This window comes from Chionomys nivalis, chromosome 3, assembly GCF_950005125.1.
Source record: "Chionomys nivalis chromosome 3, mChiNiv1.1, whole genome shotgun sequence".
NCBI classification, from domain to species: Eukaryota; Metazoa; Chordata; class Mammalia; order Rodentia; family Cricetidae; genus Chionomys; species Chionomys nivalis.
In genome coordinates this window covers 214645-231158 of record NC_080088.1, presented here as the reverse complement: position 1 = coordinate 231158, position 16514 = coordinate 214645, and the positions used below count along the sequence as shown (strand labels likewise).

At 38.1% G+C, this 16514-nt stretch overlaps 1 long non-coding RNA gene across 1 annotated transcript in view; it reads left to right on the top strand.

Moving 5' to 3' along the window:
- LOC130871622 (uncharacterized) overlaps positions 1-16514 on the top strand; it is a 53101-nt gene that overhangs the window by 24838 nt on the left and 11749 nt on the right. Inside the window, exon 4 of the long non-coding RNA XR_009056846.1 lies at positions 15604-15681. This is a non-coding gene — a long non-coding RNA (uncharacterized LOC130871622). The remainder of the gene's footprint in view (positions 1-15603; positions 15682-16514) is intronic.

Genomic DNA, 16514 nt, shown 5'->3' with positions numbered 1-16514 from the left:
ATAAGTTGTCATCAGTGTTTTTTATCTTGGCCATTCTTACAGGTGTAAGGAATCTCAGAGTTGCTTTGATTTGCATTTCTCTGATTGCTAAGGATGTAGAGCATTTCCTTAAGTGTCTTTCAGCCCATTTTAGATTCATCTGTTCAGAATTCTCTGTTTAGGTCTGTACCCCATTTTTTATTGGATTATTTGTTCTTTTGATGACCAATTTCTTGAATTCTTTGTATATTTTGGAGATCAACTCTCTGTCTGATGCGGGGTTGGTGAAGATCTTTTCCCATCTGAAGGCTGCCGTTTTGTCTTGTTGACCATGTCCTTCACTTTACAGAAGCTTCTCAGTTTCAAGAGGTCTCATTTATTATTTCTCAGTGTCTATGCTACTGGGGTTATATTTAGGAAGTGGTTTCCTATGCCACTGCATTCAAATGTACTTCCCACTTTCTCTTCTATGAGTTTCAGTGTGGTTGGTTTTACATTGAGGTTTTTGATCCATTTGGACTTGAGTTTTGTGCATGGTGATAGGTATGGATATATTTTCATTCTTCTGTATGTTGATATTCAGTTATGCCAGCACCATTTGTTGAATATGTTTTCTTTTTTCATCTTATATTTTTTGTTTCTTTGTCAAAAATCAGGTGTTCCTAAGTGGGTGGATTGATATCCGTGTCTTCAATTTGGTTCCATTAGTCCTCCTGTCTGTTTTTATGACAATACCAGGCTGTTTTCAGGACTGCAGCTCTAAATTAGAGTTTGAAGTCAGGGATTATGATGCCTCCAGAAGTTGTACAGAATTGTTTTGGCTATACTGGGTTTTTTGCTTTTTCATATGAAGGTGAGCGTTATTCTTCTGAGGTCTGTGAAGAGTTTTGCTGGGATTTTGATGGACATTGCATTGAATCTGTAGATTGCTTTTGGTAAGATTGCCATTATTACTATATTAATTCTACATACCCAAGAGCATGGGAGATAGTTGCATTTTCTGGTGTCTTCTACAACTTCTTTCTTCAAAGATTTAAAGTTCTTGTCATACAGGTGTTCCACTTGTTTGGTTAGAGCTACTCCAAGATGTTTTATATTATTTCTGGCTATTGTGAAGGGTGACGTTTTCTGATTTCTTTCTCAGCCCATTTATTATCTGTATAAATGAGGGCTACTGATTTTTTTAAAAATTAATCCTGTATCCTGCTCTTGGTGGTGACAAGGACCTTAAAACTCTGTAGAACTGTGGCAATAAACATGGCTCTCACCAGTACCTCCTCCATGAAATTAGACTCTCAGAAAGCTAAAGAATGGGGTGGATACAGCTTTAATTTGCTAAGCAATATGGCTAGGATTAAAGCTGTGGCTTTGACAGACTCATATGATTAGAAAAAGAGAGATATAGAGATATACATTGAAGATAGATACAGAAAAAAACCCTTTAAATGGTTTACAGTGTGTTAAAAATATATGTAGGCTTGGGAGAGAAAATAAAAAGGATAAAGTCCTTAAAAAAAAAAAGAAAAAGAGCTTTCTATACAGAGAAAGCTTGTCTTGAAAAACCAAAAATTAGAATTAAAAATAAAAGAAATAGAGTTTAAAATAAAGCCATGTAAAGATGGAAAATACACAAAGAATTTGAATAGTATATGTTATTGTGTTGTCTTGAATTCTTTGGTGGCTGAGGAAGGAGCAACAGCTGCTAAAAGACATTTGATTATAAATGCTGCTGGATTAATCCAAATATATATTTTGAAAATGCCTTGACTTCAAAATTTAAGCCAAAAGATATATTACTTTGGAGAAGAGGTTTTACTTTTGTTTCCATAGAAAATGAGAGGCTGTGGATTCATTCTGGGTGAATAAAAATCAGGTTTGAGCAAGAAAGACCCCCCCTGAAAAATCTCAGATAGGAGTGGATGGCTCAGATGATCCAATGTTTCAGAGGACTTCTGTTGGAGTTTCTTCTGAGTGCTCGATCCAGAACAGCCTCAAGACTGCTGGCTGAGATGATCAAGCCTCACAGAGTATTCTAGTCAGGACTTGATCATAATTCTAAATTTTCTGTAGGTGCCCATAAGATTATCAGTGCCCCCAATCAGCAGGAAGTAGCCTGAAAACTATGCCCACATTCCTAAATATGGATTATGGATGTTTATCTTTGTTTAGAGTGTTGGTTACAAGTTGTTATTGATAATAGTCACAAAAAGCTAAACAAAGGAGATTAGATTTAGAGTTTTTGTTTTGAAAAGAAAAAAAAAGGGGAAGTATTGTGGGACAATGGTTTTGTACCCTGTAAAGATTTGTCACTTGTATTGGTTTAATAAAATGCCCATTGGCCAGTAGATAGGCAGGAAGTATAGGTGAGGTGACCAAGCTAAGAGAATTCTGGAGAGAGGAAAGGCTCAGTCTGCAGTCATCACCAAGATTCAGGGAAAGCAAGATAAGAATGCCTCACTGATAAAAGGGTACCAAGCCATGTGGCTAAGAGACAAGAATTATGAGTTAATTTAATATGTAAGAGTTAACTAAAAATATGCCTAAGCTATTGGCCAAACAGTGTTGTGATTGATACAGTTTCTGTGTTATTATTTGGGTCTGGGCAGCCTGGAAACGAATGAACAGTCTCCGCTTAAAGGTAGCTAGCTAGCTAGCTAGCTTGCTAGTTAGATATCTCCAACAAGCCAAACCTAAAGAAAATACAGGAAACATTATTTCAGTTTTAAGGGGAATGAGCTTAACAGAGAGACTGTGGAAAGACATGAGAATACACTATCATAAAACACAAAATATCATTGAGAACACAAACACCATCACCAAAAATTAGCAACATGATAAGAACAACTAACACATACATTTTAATAATAAATTTAAGTATGAGTAGCCTCAATTCTCCAATCAAAAGACACAGGCTGAGTGAATGGATCAAGAGACAAAAGTCCCTTGATTAGTTTTCTAAAAAACACCACACACACACACCCCACATATTTTAGTTTTAAATATGGGCACTGACTTGAAATAAAAGGATGGACTAAAGTATTCAAATTAACCATGAAGGAAGCAGGGGTCATTATACCAATATCTGACAATATAGACATCAAACTAAAACTCATCAGAAAAGATAAGAGAGACACTTCATCCCAATCAAGTGAACAGCTAACCAACAGGACATTACTATTCTAAACATAAATGCATCAAATACTGAGGTGCCCCATTTAAAAAAAAATCTATCACTGAATTTAAAGACATAGATCAACATTAATTGTTGAAGGAGCTGCAGGCTGGCGTTCCTGCCACCCAGCTCCCGGGCTGCCTGGCTAGCTCATGCCCCAAAATAACGACACACAAACTGTATTCATTTAAACACTGACTGGCCTATTTCTATTAATGTGTGTAGCACCGAGGTGCGCTTACCAGGAAGATTCTAGCCTACGTCCATCCTGGGTCGGAGCTTCATCGCATCTGCCCTGGGGAGCAGCTGCACTGGCATCTAAGCTTACTTCCTCTTCCTCCTAGCATTCTGTTCTGTTTATCCACCCACCTATGTTCTAACCTATGAGGGCCAAGCAGTTTCTTTATTAATTAACCAATGACCTTCCTCCATCAATTAATCCACTAATAGTTATATTCATATCTGACTTCCCACAATAGATAGGTCACTTGAACAAAAAATAGGAAAAAAAATCACAACTAATTGACATCATACATTAAACTGATGTAACAGATATGGACAGAATATTCTACCCAAACAATAAGGATATATTCTATTCAGGAAAGTTATTCTTTTGTTTTGCAAGGTTTCTTTGTGTATATAGCTTTGGAGTCTGTTCTGGAACTTGCTCTGTAGACCAGGCTGGCCTCAAGAAAGTTATTCTTAAAAAAAATCACATCCTGGGACACAAACCAAATTTACAAAAAAAGATTGAAATTCCGCCTTGTAGATTATCTGAACACAATGCAATAGAACCTAAGATTGACAGCAATCAAATGTCTCAAAACAAAAATCTTATGGAGATTAAAAATATTCATTAGTGAATAATAAATGGGCCAAAGAAGAAATCAAGTAAGACATTTAAAATTTTTCTGGAACTAAATTCAAATGGAAGCACAACACAACAAAACCTCTAGGACATATCGAAAGCAGTACTACCAGGTGAGCTAGCTGAGGCAGTGCCAGAGCACTCACCAGATAGTGATGATTAGGGAAAGCTAACAAGATGACCCACCATCCCAACCTCCAGCCAGACTTAGAACCAGGCTCTGAGCTGGCCCACCCCAACATTCACTGAATCTCTGAACTGTTAAAGCACGTGAGGGGGGTGAATCTACAGATCCAAAATTGTAGGCTCTCCATGACACAGGACAACAGCAGGATATCTAAGAGGAGCCCCAGTGATAGCTCAGTGCTGTAGCAGAAACACTTTGAAGTAAAGATGAATGGGTTTATTTTAGTGTAAATGTGTGGCTCAACAGGACACGCTACACGCTTCCACGACAAGATTCCTCCTCCTCCTCTTCTTTGTTTTTGTTTCTTTTTTGCTTGGTTTTGGGATTTTCTTTTAAATTTGGTTTTGATATGGGGGGTGGTTTCAAGGACAGAGATCAGATTCGAGAAAATGTGGGTAAGTGGGATCAGAATGCATGATGTGAAATCCACAAAGAACCAATAAAAGTTTAAAAGAAAGTCAGAAAAAGCACACATAAATGGCTTTATGATGGAATTTATTGGAAAAACAAAAATAAATCGAATCCAAACCTAGTCAACAGTAAGAAGTAGTAAAAATCAAAATGTTAATGAATGAAACAGAAATGACAATAAAACAATAAGAAAAAAAATCAATGATTTTTAACAGCTTTTTTTTTGACAAAATAGACAAGATAGACAGAATTTTGACCCAACTAACAAAAAGAGAGGACCCAAAATTAACAGAATCAGAAATTAACAGGGGAACATTCAAAAGATACCAAAGAAATTCAGAATACACTAAGGAAAAATATACTCTATTAATCAGGAAAACCTAAAAGAAATATATGAATTTTTAGGTTCAGCCAGACCACCAATATTAAACGAGGAAGAAATAAACAATCTTAACAGACCCATAACAAAGGAGGAGATTGAAATGTAATAAAAAAATCTTTCAGTTTAAATTAATCCAGGGACAGATGGCTTCACAACAGAATTGTACCAGATTTTCAAAGATGTTCTATAGCCAAACTTTCTTAAACTTTCAAACACTTGAAACAGAAGAACTGAAGCTGATAGTCCTCTAATACCTAATACCCAACACACATACTCTATGGACCAGTATTGCTCATGAAGATAGACTAAAAAACACCCAAGAAAATAGTTGCAAACAATATAGAAACACATCAAAAAGACTATACACCATTACAAAGTTGGCTTTATCCTTGAAATGCATGAATGGTTCAACGTATACAAGTTAGTAAATTTAAGAAACCACATAAATGTACTTGAAGACTAAAAAACATATGGGCATTTCAATATATAAATAAAATGACTTTGACAAAAAGCAACCAACATTCCTTTATGATGAATGTCCTATAGAATCTAGAGGTATAAGAACCATCCCGCCACATCATGAAAGCTATACATATGAGAAACCCACAGCAAACATTGTCCTAAATGGATAAAAGCTGGAAACAACCCTGTTGAAGTAAGGAATGAGGCAGGGATGTCCACTATTCTCACTAATTTACAATAATTTTCTCAAAATACTAGCTGGAAAAAGAAGGCAAGAGAAGGAAATTAAAGGGATACAAACAATTAAATGAGCTGTCAAACAATCCCTATTTACAGATGACATGAGTAGTATACATTAGAAATCCCTAAAATTCTTACAGAAAACTTCTTGAATTAGATTATAAAAACTTTAAATTTCTAAAGAAAGATAGAAAGACACTAGAAAAAGGAAAGACATTCTAGACTTATGGATTAGTAGAATTAACATTGTGAAAATGACCACTCTTTCAAAAGGTATGTATAGATTCAATGTAGTCCCAATAAAAAGCCTCTTCTCATTATTCACAGATATAGAAAAAAGTATCCTAAAGTTCACATGAAACCTCAAAAGACTCTAGATAACCAAAGTAATTCTGAGCAAAATGAACAAAGCTGAGGGACAATTCCAGATATTAAGATATATGACAAGAACCATAGAAATAAAAACAATGCGGTCCTGACAGAAAACATGCATGTGCTTCAACTGAGCAAAACTGAAGACCCAAACATAGTTAAAGGGAACTTTAGCCACTTAATATTTGACAATGACACCCAAACATAAGCTGGTAAAAAGAAAGCATCTACAAAAGTTGCTCCAAAAAACTGGACATCCACATGCAGAAAAGTAAGATTAAATCTTTATCCTTTACTTTGAACAAAAACTGTCTTTCAATGGATCAAAGAACTAAATCTGAAATTTAAGTCACTGAAGCTCCTAGAAGTAAGCATAGACAGAACCCCATATGATATAGGTTAAAAAAAAAAAGTCCTGCACTGACACCATTTGCCAAGAAGTAAGGCCAAGAATTGACAAGTGGGACTTAATGAAACAAAATATTTTTTGCACAGCATAAGAAACAATCAATAAAAGAGGAAGCCAACAAATGAGAAACAATCATTGCTACTTAGATATCTGGCAGAGGATGTATATCTTCAATATATAAACAACTAGAAAACAAAGCAAAAAAAGAAAAAAGAACAGGATTGGAGAGATGGCTCAGAGGTTAAGAGCACTGGCTGCTCTTCCAGAGGTCCTGAGTTCAATTCCCAGGATCCACATGGTGGTTCACAACCATCTATAGTGGGACCTGGAGCCCTCTTCTGACCTGCAGGCAGAACACTGTATACATAATAAATATATCTAAAAAATAAATGATTCGTTACTTTTCTAATGGGCCTTGCACCTGAGTAGAATTCTCAAAAGATGAAAAATGGCAAACGTCTTTAATCCCAGGACTCAGGAGGAGGCAGAAGCAGGTGGATCTTTGTGAGTTCGAGGCCAGCCTGGTCTACAAGAACTAGTTCCAGGACAGCCTCTAAAGCTATAGAGAAACCCTGTCTTGAAAAACCAAACCAAACCAAAACAAAAAATATTGTTTTGCCGGGTGGTGGTGGCACATGCCTTTAATCCCAGCACTCAGGAGGCAGAGGCAGGTGGATCTCTGTGAATTAAAGGCCAGCCTGGTCTACAGAGTGAGTTTCATGATGGCCAGAGCTGTTATACAGGGAAACTCTGTCTCAAAAATCACACACACATACATATATAAATATATGATTTATATAAATATATATTTAATCAATATATGATATATATTGTCCTTAGAAATTAGAAAAATGAAAATCAGAACAACTTTTAGATTGTAGTTTACAACAGACAGAATGGCAAATATTAACAAAACAACCAGGAACAAATTTGTAAAAGGAGTCATGAAAACTGAACACTCATTCAGTACTGATGAGTGTGATGGTTTAAATAATAATGACTCCCATAAGCTCATATATTTAAGTGCTTAGTCATCATGTAATCTGAGTCTATGTTCCCTGGCCATGTTCAGTCATATTTGGTACCATAATATACTATCTTTTATCCCTTTTAAGGAGAATTGTATTGTTTAATGTTGAGATGCTGTAATTTTCCTAATAATATAGCAAGAAATCAGCCTGTATATTTAGATATGAATCTACATGAAGAACTCATGAAATAATATCAAATAATCTTCCCCCAGATGCGCTGAACTTTGACTCACCCTTTCTCAAGTGCATAGACACTCCTCTTACCCGTATTTGCTATACCATAGTGTATATAATAAATTCTCTACTCTTGCCTTTTTCTTCTTTGGGTACCTTTGTTTATAACCTACATTACTGGCCTGCTATTGGTGCCTGTAAATGGCAACAGATAGTCTTTGTCTTTGAAGATCCTGTAAGAGAAAAAATACCGGATATTTGTTTTGTGGCTTAGTATCTTTTTTTTTTTTTGGCCCATTAGCTCAGACTTTTTATTATCTCTTTTTTTGCGTATATATTTATTTTTAATTTTTAATATTTATTTATTTATTTATTCTTTTTTAATTAAAATTTCCAACTGCTCCCAGTTTCCCATTTCCCTCCCCCTCCTCCCACATTTGCCCACTCCCCCCGCTCCCCTCCCCCTATCACCACTCCTCTTCTCCTCCCCCCAGTCCATTCCCCCTCCCTCTCGATACTGAAGAACAGTCCAAATTCCCTGCCCTACAGGAAGACCAAGGTCCTCCCACTTCTATCTAGGTCCAGGAAGGTGAGCATCCAAACAGGCTAAGCTCCCACAAAGCCAGTTCATGTATTAGGATCGAAACCTAGTGCCATTGTCCTTGGCTTCTCATCGGCCTTCATTGTCCGCCATGTTCAGAGAGTCCAGGTTCAACCCATGCTTATTCAGTCCCAGTCCAGCTGGCCTTGGAGAGCTCCCAATAGATCAGTTCCACTGTCACAGTGGGTGGGTGCACGCCTCGTGGTCCTGATTTCCTTGCTCATGTTCTCCCTCCTTCTGCTCCTCATTTGGACCTTAAGAGCTCAGACCGTTGCTCCAAATTGGGTCTCTGTCTCTCTCTCGATCCATCGCCAGATGAAAGTTCCCGTGCCATTCTCCTTGGCCTCTCATCAGCTCTCATTGTCCGCCACATTCAGAGAGTCCGGTTTTATCCCATGTTTTTTCAGTAGCAGTCCAGCTGGCCTTGGTGAGCTCCCAATAGATTGGCCCCACTGTCTCAGTGATTGGGTGCACCCCTCATGGTCCTGACTTCCTTGTTCATGTTCTCTCTCCTTTTGCTCCTCATTATAACCATGGGAGCTCAGTCCGGTGCTCCAGTGTGGGTCTCTGTCTCTATCTCCATCCATCGCTAGATGAAGGTTCTATGGTGATATGCAAGATATTCATCAGTATGATTATAGGATAGGTTCATTTCAGGTTCCCTATCCTCAGGTGCCCCAATGAACTAACTGGGGACATTGCCCTGGGCATCTGGTAGCCATTCCAAGTTCAAGTCTCTTGCCAACCCTTAGGTGGCTCCCTTAACTAAGGTATGAGTTTCCCTGCTCCCCTATCCAACCTTCCTTTATCCCCAATCACCCCGATTCCCCCAGTTCCCCTCATCCTCTCCTTCACACTTTTCTCTCCCCATTACCCCTCATCCCCCTCCCACCCCACCCCCAAGATTCCAGTTTTTTGCCCATCAATCATGTCTATTTCCCATAGCTGGGAGGATATCTATATGTTTTTCCTTGGGTTTACCCTCTTGTTTAGCTTCTTTAGGATCACAAATTATAAACTCAGTGGCCCCTATCCATGGCTAGAAACCAATTATGAGTGAGTACATCCCATGATCTTCTTTTTGGGTCTGGGTTACCTCACTCAGGATAGTATTGTCTATTTCCATCCATTTGCATGCAAAATTCGAGAAGTCATTGTTTTTTACCGCAGAGTAGTACTCTAATGTGTATATATTCCACACTTTCTTCATCCATTCTTCCATTGAAGGGCATCTAGGTTGCTTCCAGGTTCTGGCTATTACAAATAATGCTGCTATGAACATAGTTGGACAAATGCTTTTTTCATATGATAGGGCATCTCTTGGGTATATTCCCAAGAGTGCTATTGCTGGGTCCAGGGGTAGGTTGATCCCAATTTTTCTGAGAAACTGCCACACTGATTTCCAAAGTGGTTGCACAAGTTTGCAGTCCCACCAGCAATGGATGAGGGTACCCCTTTCTCCACAACCTCTCCAGCAAAGGCTATCCTTGGTGTTTTTGATTTTAGCCATTCTGACAGGTGTAAGATGATATCTCAAAGTTGTTTTGATTTGCATTTCTCTGATTGCTAAGGAGGTTGAGCATGACCTTAAGTATCTTTTGGCCATTTTAACTTCTTCTGTTGAGAATTCTCTGTTCAGTTCAGTGCCCCATTTTTTAATTGGGTTAATTAGCAGTTTAACGTCTAGTTTCTTGAGTTCTTTATATATTTTGGAGATCAGACCTTTGTCTGTTGCGGGGTTGGTGAAGATCTTCTCCAAGTCAGTAGGCTGCCTTTTTGTCTTAATGACAGTGTCCTTTGCTTTACAGAAGCTTCTCAGGTTCAGGAGGTCCCATTTATTCAATGTTGCCCTTAATGTCTGTGCTGCTGGGGTTATACATAGGAAGCGATCTCCTGTGCCCATATGTTGTAGGGTACTTCCCATTTTCTCTTCTATCAGGTTCAGTGTGTTCAGATTGATATTGAGGTCTTTGATCCATTTGGACTTGAGTTTTGTGCATGGTGATAGATATGGGTCTATTTTCATTCTTCTACAGGTTGACATCCAATTGTGCCAGCACCATTTGTTGAAGATGCTTTCTTTCTTCCATTGTATACTTTTAGCTCCTTTATCGAAAATCAGTTGTTCATAGGTTTGTGGGTTAAAATCCGGGTCTTCTATACGATTCCATTGGTCGACTTCTCTGTTTTGATGCCAGTACCACGCTGTCTTCATTACTGTAGCTCTGTAATAGAGTTTGAAGTCAGGGATGGTAATGCCTCCAGAAGTTCCTTTATTGTATAAGATTGTTTTGGCTATCCTGGGTTTTTTGTTTCTCCATATAAAGTTGATTATTGTCCTTTCAAGATCTGTGAAGAATTTTGATGGGATTTTAATGGGGATTGCATTGAATCTATAAATTGCCCTTGGTAGAATTGCCATTTTTACTATGTTGATCCTCCCAATCCAAGAGCAAGGGAGATTCTTCCATTTTCTGGTATCCTCTTCAATTTCTTTCTTCAATGCCTTAAAGTTCTTGTCAAATAGATCTTTCACTTCCTTGGTTAGAGTTACCCCAAGATATTTTATGCTTTTTGTGGCTATCGTGAAAGGTGATGATTCTCTTATTTCCCTCTCTGCTTCCATATCCTTTGTGTATAAGAGGGCGACTGATTTTTTGGAGTTGATCTTGTATCCTGCCACATTACTAAAGGCGTTTATCAGCTGTAGGAGTTCTTTGGTGGAGTTTTTGGGGTCGCTCATGTACACTATCATATCATCTGCAAATAATGCAAGTTTAACTTCTTCCTTTCCAATTTGAATCCCCTTTATCCCCTTATGTTGTCCTATTGCTATTGCTAAAACTTCGAGAACTATATTGAAGAGGTATGGAGAGAGTGGACAGCCTTGGCGTGTTCCTGATTTTAGTGGGATGGCTTTAAGTTTCTCTCCATTTAATTTGATATTAGCTGTCGGCTTGCTGTATATAGCTTTAATTAAATTTAGGTATGACCCCTGTATCCCTAATCTCTCCAAGACTTTTATCATAAAGGGATGTTGAATTTTGTCAAATGCTTTTTCAGCATCTAATGAAACGATCATATGGTTTTTTTCTTTCAGTTTATTTATATGATGGATTACATTGATAGATTTGCATATGTTAAACCAGCCCTGCATCTCTGGGATGAAGCCTACTTGATCATAATGGATAATTTTTCTAATGTGTTCTTGGATTCGGTTTGCCAGAATTTTGTTGAGGATTTTTGCGTCGATGTTCATGAGTGAGATTGGCCTGTAATTCTCTTTCTTGGTTGGGTCTTTGTGTGGTTTTGGTATCAGAGTTACTGTAGCTTCATAAAAGGAATTTGGCAATGACTCTTCTGTTTCTATATTGTGAAATACCTTAAGGAGTATAGGTATTAGGTCTTCTTGGAAGTTCTGGTAGAATTCCGCATTGAAACCATCTGGTCCTGGACTTTTTTTGGAAGGGAGGTTTTTGATAACAGCTTCTAATTCTTCACGACTAACAGGTCTATTTAGGTTGTTCACCTGGTCCTGGTTTAACTTTGGTATATGGTATTTATCTAAAAAAGTGTCCATTTCTTTTACATTTTCCAGTTTTGTGGCATACAGGCTTTTGTAGTAATATCTAATGATTCTCTGAATTTCCTCTGTGTCTGTGGTTATGTCCCCCTTTTCATTTCTGATCTTATTAATTTGCAAATTCTCTCTCTGCCGTTTGATTAGTTTGGATAGGGGTTTATCAATCTTGTTGATTTTCTCCAGGAACCAGCTTTTTGATTCATTGATTCTTTCAATTGTTTTCTGTGTTTCTATTTTGTTGATTTCAGCCCTCAGTTTGATTATTTCCAGTCTTCTACCCCTTCTAGGTGAGTCTGCTTCTTTTTTTTCTAGAGCTTTCAGGTGGGCTGTTAAGTCTCCAATGTGTGCTTTCTCTGTTTTCTTTAAGTGGGCAGTTAGTGCTATGAACTTTCCTCTCAGGACTGCTTTCATAGTGTCCCATAGGTTTGAGTATGTTGTTTCTTTATTTTCATTGTCTTCAAGGAAGACTTTAATTTCTTTCTTTATTTCTTCCTTAATCCAGGTATGGTTCAGTAGTTGACTATTCAGTTTCCATGAGTTTGTAGGCTTTCTGGGGGTAGCATTGTTGCTGAATTCTAGCTTTAATCCATGGTGATCTGATAAGATACAGGTGGTTATTAATATCTTTTTGTAACTGTGGATGTTTGCTTTGTTACCGAGTATGTGGTCGATTTTTGAGAAGGTTCCATGAGCTGCAGAGAAGAAGGTATATTCTTTCCTATTTGGGTGGAATATTCTATAGATGTCTGTTAAGTCCATTTGATTCATTACCTCCATTAATTCTCTTATTTCTCTGTTAGATTTCTGTCTAATTGACCTGTCCATTGGTGAGAGAGGAGTATTAAAGTCTCCTACTATTAATGTGTGCGGTTTGATGGCTGCCTTGAGTTTTAACAATGTTTCTTTTACGTACGTGGGTGCTTTTATATTAGGGGCATAGATATTCAGGATTGAGACTTCATCCTGATGAATTGTTCCTGTTATGAGTAGAAAATGTCCCTTTCCATCTCTTCTGATTGATTTAAGTTTGAAGTCAACTTTTTTAGAAATTAGTATGGCCACACCTGCTTGTTTCTTAGGTCCATTTACTTGATAAGCCTTATCCCAACCCTTTACTCTGAGTAGGTGCCTGTCTTTGTGGTTGAGGTGTGTTTCTTGTAAACAGCAGAATGTTGGATCCTGTTTTCGTATCCAATCTCTTAGTCTGTGCCTTTTTATAGGAGAGTTGAGTCCATTGACATTAAGTGATATTAATGACCAGTGGTTGTTAACTCCGGTCATTTTTTTAGTAGTAAATTTTGTGTGTTCCCCTTCTTTGTGTTGCGCTGGTGAAGGGTCTCTAGTTGTCTGAGATATTGTGGTCATTGTTGGACTCCTTGGTTAGTGATTTTCCTTCTATTACTTTCTGTAAGGCTGGATTTGTGGCTACGTATTGTTTAAATTTGTTTTTATCCTGGAATATTTTGTTATCTCCATTTATAGTGAACGAAAGCTTGGCTGGGTATAGTAGTCTGGGCTTGCATCCATGGTCTCTTAGTTTCTGCAGTACATCTATCCAGGACCTTCTGGCTTTCATGGTTTCCATAGAGAAGTCAAGTGTAAGTCTGATAGGTTTACCTTTATAAGTAACTTGGCCTTTTTCCTTTGCTGCTCTTAGTATTCTTTCTTTATTCTGTATGCTTTGTGTTTTGATTATTATATGGCGAGAGGATGTTTTTTTTGATCCAGCCTATTCGGTGTTCTGTATGCTTCTTGAACCTTCATAGGTATATCTTTCTTTAGGTTGGGAAAGTTTTCTTCTATAATTTTATTAAATATATTTTCTGGACCATTGAGCTGCGCTTCTTCTCCTTCTTCTATTCCTATTATTCTTAGGTTTGGTCTTTTTATTGTGTCCCATATTTCCTGAATGTTTTGTGATGAGAATTTGTTGGCCTTGCTGTTTTCTTTGATCAGCGTGTTTATTTTCTCTATGGTATCTTCAGAATCTGAGATTCTTTCTTCTATCTCTTGTATTCTGTTGGTTATGCTTGCTTCTGTAGTCTCTAATCGTTTACCTAGAATTTCCCTATCCAGCTGGCCTTCTGTTTGTGTTTTCTTCTTTGCCTCCATTTCAGTTTTTAAGTCTTGAACTGTTTCCATTATCTGTTTGATTGTTTTTCCTTGGTTTCCTAGGGTATCATTCACTGATTTACTCAACTCTTCAAACTTTCTGTTATACTTCTCATCCATTTCTATAAGGGCATTTTTTACATGCTGTTTAAGGGCGTCAATCACTTTCATAAAGTCAGTTTTATCTACTTCTTCATGATTAAGGTGTTCATGTCCTCCTGTTGTGAGGTCACTGCGTTCTGGTGGTTTCATATAGTTTTTCAGATTGTTGGGTGAATTCTTGCATTGGCGCCTGCCCATCTCTTTCTCCGAATGCTCCCCTATGGATCTTCTTTTACCGGATCAGGTCTTCTTACCTACTGTTGTACCTTCCCAGTGATGGCACTCTGCAGTGATAGCTCTCCTGGTGCTCCAGTGATGTCTCCCCGGTACCAATATCAGATCTCCGTGCCCAAAGACGGCTCTCCTGGTACCGAGATTAGCTCTCCCACTGATGGCTCTCCTGGTGCCAATATCAGGTCTCCGTGCAGGTTGGGTAGTTCGTAAACAAAGCGCCTACCTTGCTTGCTGCAGGCAGGCCAGTGAAACAAAGGAAGTCTCGCCTGCCTACTTGCCCTGAGGATTTGCCCCCAGCGCCAGACAGACTGAGCTGGATGGTGTTATGTGCCCAAAGAGGAAAGGGGGCAGAAGGGAGAAGGGTTCTGGATGCAAGCGGGGTGGGAAAAGAAGAGAGAGGTAGTATGCGGGGTGTAGAGCCCCTGCAGGGAGCCCAGGGAGTATAGGGTGGGGGATGAGGAACTTCAGAGTTCCCTGTCCAGGGCTGCTTCCGCCGCCAGTCACAAACTCACCACACTGCTGTCTCTCCTGGTGCCGAGATCAGGTCTCCGTGCAGGTTGGGTAGTTTGTAAACAAAGCGCCTACCTTGCTTGCTTTTTCAGCTGGGCGGGTCACATCTTCCTTCTTCTGTGTCTGGGCACGACTCTGGTTTAGTATCTTAAAGATATTTTGGGATTATTTTCTAATTTAAAAGATCCAACTATGTACATAGAGAATACATTTACTTCATACTTAATACTAAGGAAAGACGAGATCAATAAGTTAAACAGGCCAAAAAGAAAGATTTTGAAACAATACTAGGATTCCCAAGAGAATTTTACCAGACTTTTAAAGCACTACAAGTACTTCTTAAATTATTTTAATAAAAGTAGAAACGGGACATGCATTTCCCTATGCATTCTCCAAAGTCAATGTAAATCTGAATGCCCAAGCCAGGTAAAGACAAACACAAAAAGAGAATACTACAGGGTGATATCCTTGAGAAATACATATGCAAAAATTCTAAATAAAATACTAGCAACAATATTACAGGAATATATCAAAAATATCATCTAGCTGCCACAGTACCATGAAATACTATGCAAGCTGACAAGTAAGAGAAACAGTCATTAGTCTTAGCCAGTGCCTGTGATTGTTGTTTGGGAGTACAACCACCGTGGATACATTTGCAATGCAACTCCTACACCTACATCTCTGGAAAAAATTACCAAAGGGACAGAAGGATAGTAAGGGCCAGAAGATCAGGAGGTCTGCTCTGACACTGTTTCTCCTGTGATCCCATAGGAAGGACATCGCCTCCATGACAGCTGGAAGTAATTCTAGAAGACGATGTTCCGCCTCCCACCAAAGGTTGTCCTCAAGGTTAGGGATATCAATTAGGGGTTGATTATAATTGGTATAGGGCTGGAGGTTTGGGGGGAAATTATGAAGGCTCAGGGATCTCCTTGAAAAAGAAAGGGAAATTGGATGGGATAATAGATTAGTGTGAGCTTACTCACACTAATAATAATAGTACTAGAGTGAATACTTGTGAGCATTATTTATAGGTAATTTATATTGGTATGACTTCTTGTATATTGATACATACATATTATATTGAATATGTTCCTATTTTTGTCTAAGACATTTTGTATATTGATACAATTTTAGGATTTATGTATCATATTGCAATATACATTTCTACCTCTGATCAGGATACTTATATTTTATTTATATTTTGAAGTCATTGTCCTTATTTGTTGCAAGTTGTTTATTGTATAATATTCTAATATGAAGTCTTAGTCTCTAAGTAATATAGGTATTAAGAATTATAGATCAATAGTCATCTATGTTTGTCATACTTAGACTAATCATGTTCTTTAGATACATAGAGATTGTATTCTTCATAGATAGGTAATATTCAACCACTTCAAAGAACTGTAGAATATGGCATTTAAATAACTTAGGGTTCTGTTGACGTAAGACAAGATTGCTCCTGGCAGCACTGATCTATTCCCAAGAGAATGTCTAGCATTGAAGACACACCACCTAGAGCTTGTTTTCTTCTTGGCAAAACTGGCCTTTGAGCAAGGAACTGCCCATGCAATGACTACTGAAAAAAATGCATGATGTCAGGACAGGACAAGCAGGATACAAGAAAAAAGACTGTCAAATCCTGCCAAGAGAGTGTAAGACCGGTTTTGAAAATTTTCCTG